Source organism: Malania oleifera, chromosome 3, assembly GCF_029873635.1.
Source record: "Malania oleifera isolate guangnan ecotype guangnan chromosome 3, ASM2987363v1, whole genome shotgun sequence".
NCBI lineage: Eukaryota > Viridiplantae > Streptophyta > Magnoliopsida > Santalales > Ximeniaceae > Malania > Malania oleifera.
In genome coordinates, this window is record NC_080419.1 from 98,448,809 (window position 1) to 98,454,661 (window position 5,853).

Here is a 5,853-nt window from a genome sequence, read left to right on the forward strand (position 1 = left end):
ATGAGATGGACGTGTATGTATGCACATATTGCTTATTCTAATTTACATACACAATCATAATTAAAATGGGATATGATATGTGGTGAATCAACGTAAATGTTTAATTTAGCTAAAATATTTTTGAAACCCAATTCACCCCCCTCTTAGGATCACACCAATTCTAGCAAAATTAATTTCTAGCAATTAAGTAAGCATCCACATAATTTATATTTGTAGAAAATTAAAGAGAGTAAAGAGAAGAGCTGAGAACCGGGTTTTTACAAGGTTTGGCCCAAAGCCTACGTTCTTGCTCCAAGCAACCTCTATGAAGATTCCAACTTTCTTTATTAGGCCAAAGTTACAACCTCTCTCCCTCAAAGGTGGAGTTTGCCTCTCTAACAAGAATCTCCTCCAACTAAACAATGATTTAATCCCCTAAACCATCAAAACAAATCTCTCTCTAACAAGAATGTCCCTTCTTGCTAGTCCAACGATTCAACAATCCTAAACCGTAAAAAAAACAAAAGAAACAATTTGTGTACAAGTAACACTCTCAACAAGAGAAGATTAGTACAATTGAGTATCAGAATATACTTTAGGAATAATCAATATAAAGAGATGAAACTCAAAATAAATATCACCGGGTCTCTTTTGATAAGACAAATCTCAGTTAGAAGAGTTGAAACCTATGAACTTTTATTAGCAAATTCATAGCAGATACTTCAACAAAGATATTAGCAAGAGAGCTTTTGAAAGTAGAAAGATATTTTCTTGATTGCTAATTGTTGGTGTGTATAAATTCTTGGGTTTAGTGTGTATTTATAGATAGAAAAATTAAACTTTCATGTTCCCCAAGTTTCTTGCAGTGTTTTCCAAGTTTTCTCTAATTTTGGAGGCCAAGCAATCTATTTTGGAAACATTCCCTCATTGTTTTAAATTTAAATTTACGAAAGTCAGTCACTTGAACATGATGGGTCAGTCGCCTAAGCCTTTTAAATAGAGCGTATTTTGAAAGTCAGTACTGGGTTAGTTGCCTGTGCCTGATAGGTCAGTCACCTGTCTTGATTTTGTTTGCACTTTTTAATCAACCCTGAAAAATGTCAGTCGCTTGCCTCAATTCTATTTGCATTCTTAGACATCATATAAAAGGATAGTTGGCTGAGTTGGCTTAGTCAGTCGCTTGAGCTTGCATTTTTCTATTTTTAAGAACTTTGTTTCCAAAAACTCTTTAGATTTTAAACTTGAAATTTTGAATTGTAACTTTTAAAAATGTATTTTCCAAGGTTTTGAAAAAACGGGTCTCTAAGTCAATAATTATTCCTAAGAGCTTCAAACACTTATATTGAAATATGCGAAGTACTTACATGAGACTTTTAAACAACTATGACACTTCTATTCACTAAGTCTTCATGCGTTGCTTACTTTCTTTATGCTTGTCTTAACTTCATGCTTCAATAGTCTTTTATCTTCCTGAGATCTTCTGTCTTTGAGTTTGAGCTTTTAAAAGACTTTGTCAAGCACTTGTTCTTGAACACTTGAGTCACTTGATCTTGATACTTGAGTTATCTGAAATATCATCACTTAACCAAACATGTTAAGTTCCCTTGATTTGTTATCATCAAAACAAGATTCTAAATCTTGTGAGGCCAACAATCTCCCTCCTTTTGATGATGACAATCAAGGAGCAAAAATGAGTAAGCCTTAATAAGGCTCGTCCTTACAATAAGCATCAAGTTAACAATATTTGCAATATCACAATCATTTTCAATAAGCAAATTAGAATTCATGGTCAATTTCAATATCATGCTCATATATTTCATTTCATAGTTAAGTGTCCCACTCTAAAAATGAGCAACTCGAAAGCTATCCCAAGTATAGGAGTTCAGTCGGGTAATAATTAGCCGAATGGCTAGATCGTCTCCCGAGGAAATGCAGTTTAATTCCAAACTTTGTATACACTCGAAGGAAAATAAGAAAAAAAATTTTATTGAACATGGTTCAGATTTGGTTTCTTTGATTCGTGAGATTTTTGTAATGAAACATAAACCCTAACTAAAAATTAAACATGCATAAAAATATCTACTTAAATCCCAGATTCAATGCCAGAGTAATGAAAGAAACAAACCCTGCAATCATTCAACTAAATAAAAATACTAACTTTAAACATAAAGCCAAACAAGAATAAATTATAACTAAATAAAAATACCAACTTTAATAATAAAAACACCCATAGAAAATATCTAAATCCCTACAAAAACTTTAAATAAGAAAAAGGCAATTAAAATTAACAATAATAATGCTCAAACAAGAATTTAAATGCAAGAGAGAGAGATTTAAATAGAAATTTATTTAATAAAAAGAAGATTCTTAAATTAAACAAAAAAACTATTTTTTTAAAAAAAATTAATCCAAACTTTGAATAAATTAAAAACTTAACAATAAAATTAATTCTAACAAAATTGAATTCAAAGAAAGAGAGATATGATGAGAAAGAAGGAGAAAGTAAAAGAGAGAGAGTAGAAGAGTCGTGAGAGAGAGAGAGAGAGAGAGAGAGAGAGAGAGAGATATAAGAGATGAAAGAAGCCAAGACGTGTGAGTTGAGATTGGAGAAGCCTCTCCTGCTGCGCACGGCCTCCTAGGTCAAAAGGAAGACCTCTTGCTATGGCTACACCTTTTTTCCTCTCCTCAAAAGAAAACCTAGCTACCCCGCGCCCCAAGCTAAAAGAAATTCTAACCCTTTATATTAAAACCTAAAGCCTAGCCTCACCTTTTTGACCCTCCAATTTGACTTTTTATACATATTTTTTGTTTGTGTATTCGGCTGCCCCAAGGAGACTCCAGCTCCCCTCTTCATGGACCGAACCCCCTTGCATGGCTGGGTCAGATCAAGCTCCTTTTTTTCCTTTTCTTTTCAAAACACAGCTTTTTTTTTTTTTTTCCCTAGCCCGACCTCTCTTCAATTCTCCTTGCAACCCACTCCAATGTTGCCAACCCACGCACGCCTCACGTCCACATGCAGCTGCTTGCATACGTCCCATTAGGGTTAGGTGAGGCCCAGCCCTCCTCAACATGCAACTTTCCTTTAATCCTCACGTGGTTGCTTCTTCACACACACACATGGATCTCATCTAGATTGCTTGGTTCGGATTTAATTTCCAAAAATTTTCCTTTAAATGTCCGGTAAAACCCCAGATGCTCACGGTCTTGATTTAGACTCTCCCTCACGTACATGGCTCTCCATGAAAATGGCTCAGCTTTCAAAAATTATCTTTGACGTGTAATTTCATTTAATGCTCATGTACCTAGCACCTCTTCATGCTCACGACCTGCGTACTTGGATTTAATTTTCAAAATTTTTCCTGCAATAATAAAATACAAAAAATCATTATTCATTTGAAATAAGATTAAATATTACAAATTGAGCACAATGCTAAAATATTGAACATATTTAGGCATTTTATTAAAAATATAATCTGTAATGTACAATTTTAAACGCCTAAATATGCAACTTTGACATGTAATCACACCTCCAACTAACGTTTTACTAGTCTCTAGCAAATAACATGAATGAAATCCAGGGCGGCACCCACAAACACTAATTCCCATGAATGTTAAATGAATGCACATGCAACACAACCATACTATTTCACATACAAGAATATCACCTTATTAGATACAAGCTCATTCATACACAACTCCAAAGGAAGTCACTCATGCAAGTTTCATCATTATATAGCCATTAAGAACAATATACTCACATATAATTAACCAGAAATTATAATTTAGAGTTAATGTAACCATCTAAATTCGAGTATAAAAAGGCAAAATCTCGAGGCATGTGTAATGTGTTGACTTTACTCTAAGCCCAAAAGAGGGGGGTGAATTGGTATTTAAAATTTTTCTCTCCTAGGTCAGATATCTAATAGCAGTATTACACAATCTTAGGGTCAATCTAAGGTAGATAATAAGGTGAATCAATAAATGCAGCTAAAATTAAATTTCACGAGTAAATTACTCAAGCATGCACAGTAAAGCACGTAGGACACCAGATGTGTTATCGAAGTTCGGAAAATGTGCCTATGTCCCCGCCTTGGCTCACAAGCACAAGGATTACACTATGGCTCACTTAACAGGTGGCATGGCACTGAAATACAATCAGATCAAATTAAAGCAAGGCTAACCTCAAGCTTTACAACCAATCCTTGCCAACTGGATTAACGCCCCCTCAAGCCACGCTTGGAATACAACAGATTCACAATACAAGTATCGTGTACAAAATATATGCTTCTCCAACAAGTAGATTTGTACCAGTATCAATCAATGCACATCAACAATATAAGAAGTATAAGCTCAGTGCAATACGTGTGATAACACTCAATCTATTATCAATATTTAATCAAGAGCAAGAGTGTATTCCCAAGCAATCTTTGAAATAGTATGTCAATATCTAACAACCACAATAAGGGTTTTGAAGATTTTCAACAAGAGTAATCAAAATATCTCTAAAATGATTTTCTCAAAATTTTAGCAGAAGAGATATTTGAAAAATAAGCTTGGGAAAATGATTTTTGTACAAACACAATACAAGCTTACAAGTCTTGCAATACAAGTGCCAAGACTCACAAGCTACAAAATTTTCCCCACACAATGATTAAATTTTACCGAGGGGCAAAAACTTTATGCTAAACTCTTAATCCAAAAACAATCACACAATCACAATCAATGAGAGTTTTAGCAAGTGAGAACAATATAGAATCACTCAAAGTCACTCTCACTAAGCTTGATTTAATAATGGAATAACAATGGGTAAGTGTATAGGCTTGGTATTGGAAGAATATGCTCTCAAAAATTCAGAAGATTTTTGTCTTAATCAAGTTGCTAATCATGTTTTAATCTTGCAAATGAACCCATATATATAGAGATACCCAAAATTTTGATTGTTGGGGACATAAGGGAATTATTAGAATTGTTTAAAACATGTTTAAGCTAATTAACCCTGATTTACCCTTATTAACCCGCGGTAAAATTTTGGCCAACCCGAGAGTTTCAGGCGCCTAAACCTGGGTTCGGTCGCTTGAACAGACACGTGAAGAAAAGTAAACTTTATGTGTTTGGGTGCCCATAAAATGGTTCGGTTAGCTAGTTTGGGCGATTTTCCAACCTTCTTGAGGTTCGGTCGCCTGGTCTTAAGTTTGGTCTGCCGAACTTCTAAGTTCGGGCGCCCGGGTCGTTGGAAAAATCTTTATTTTGAGTTCAGTCGACCGTGAACACTCAGTTCATTTCGGTTCGGTCACCCGAAGTTAGGTCAACTATGTGACTTTCCCTACGTTCGATCGATCGAGGCATTTTCAACGCCAAGGATCGGTCACCCGAAAGACTAACACTTTAAAGACCTAAGCCATATGTTTTACCCCTGAATGCATAGATGATAGTGGGGATTATCCTAAGTGCTTGTGCAAGGACTTAGGGCCTTTCTAAAGTCGTTATGAGCTTATAGATCCTACATGCATTATATGCATCAATTATTATAGACCTTGAATTAATTATTATAGACCTGAATTGAATTGAATATAAATTACAAAAAATAAACATATTGGGTCTTCATTTTCTTCAAGTCACCACATGCCACAATATATAACTTTGCCAATTTGATCCTACACACAAAATCGACAAACATTAAATACCAAAGTATTTGTCATAATCAAAACAGGATATGACCCATAAGGTCAGCATAATGTGCATGACTCGTTACACTCAAGACATTCATGGACACCTATAGAACGGTCGTTTTGACTCAGCCTAACCGGTATACCCTCAAAAACACTCAAAAAGGATGGGTTCACTCGTCATATGTGAGGAGTGTCATGATCAAAC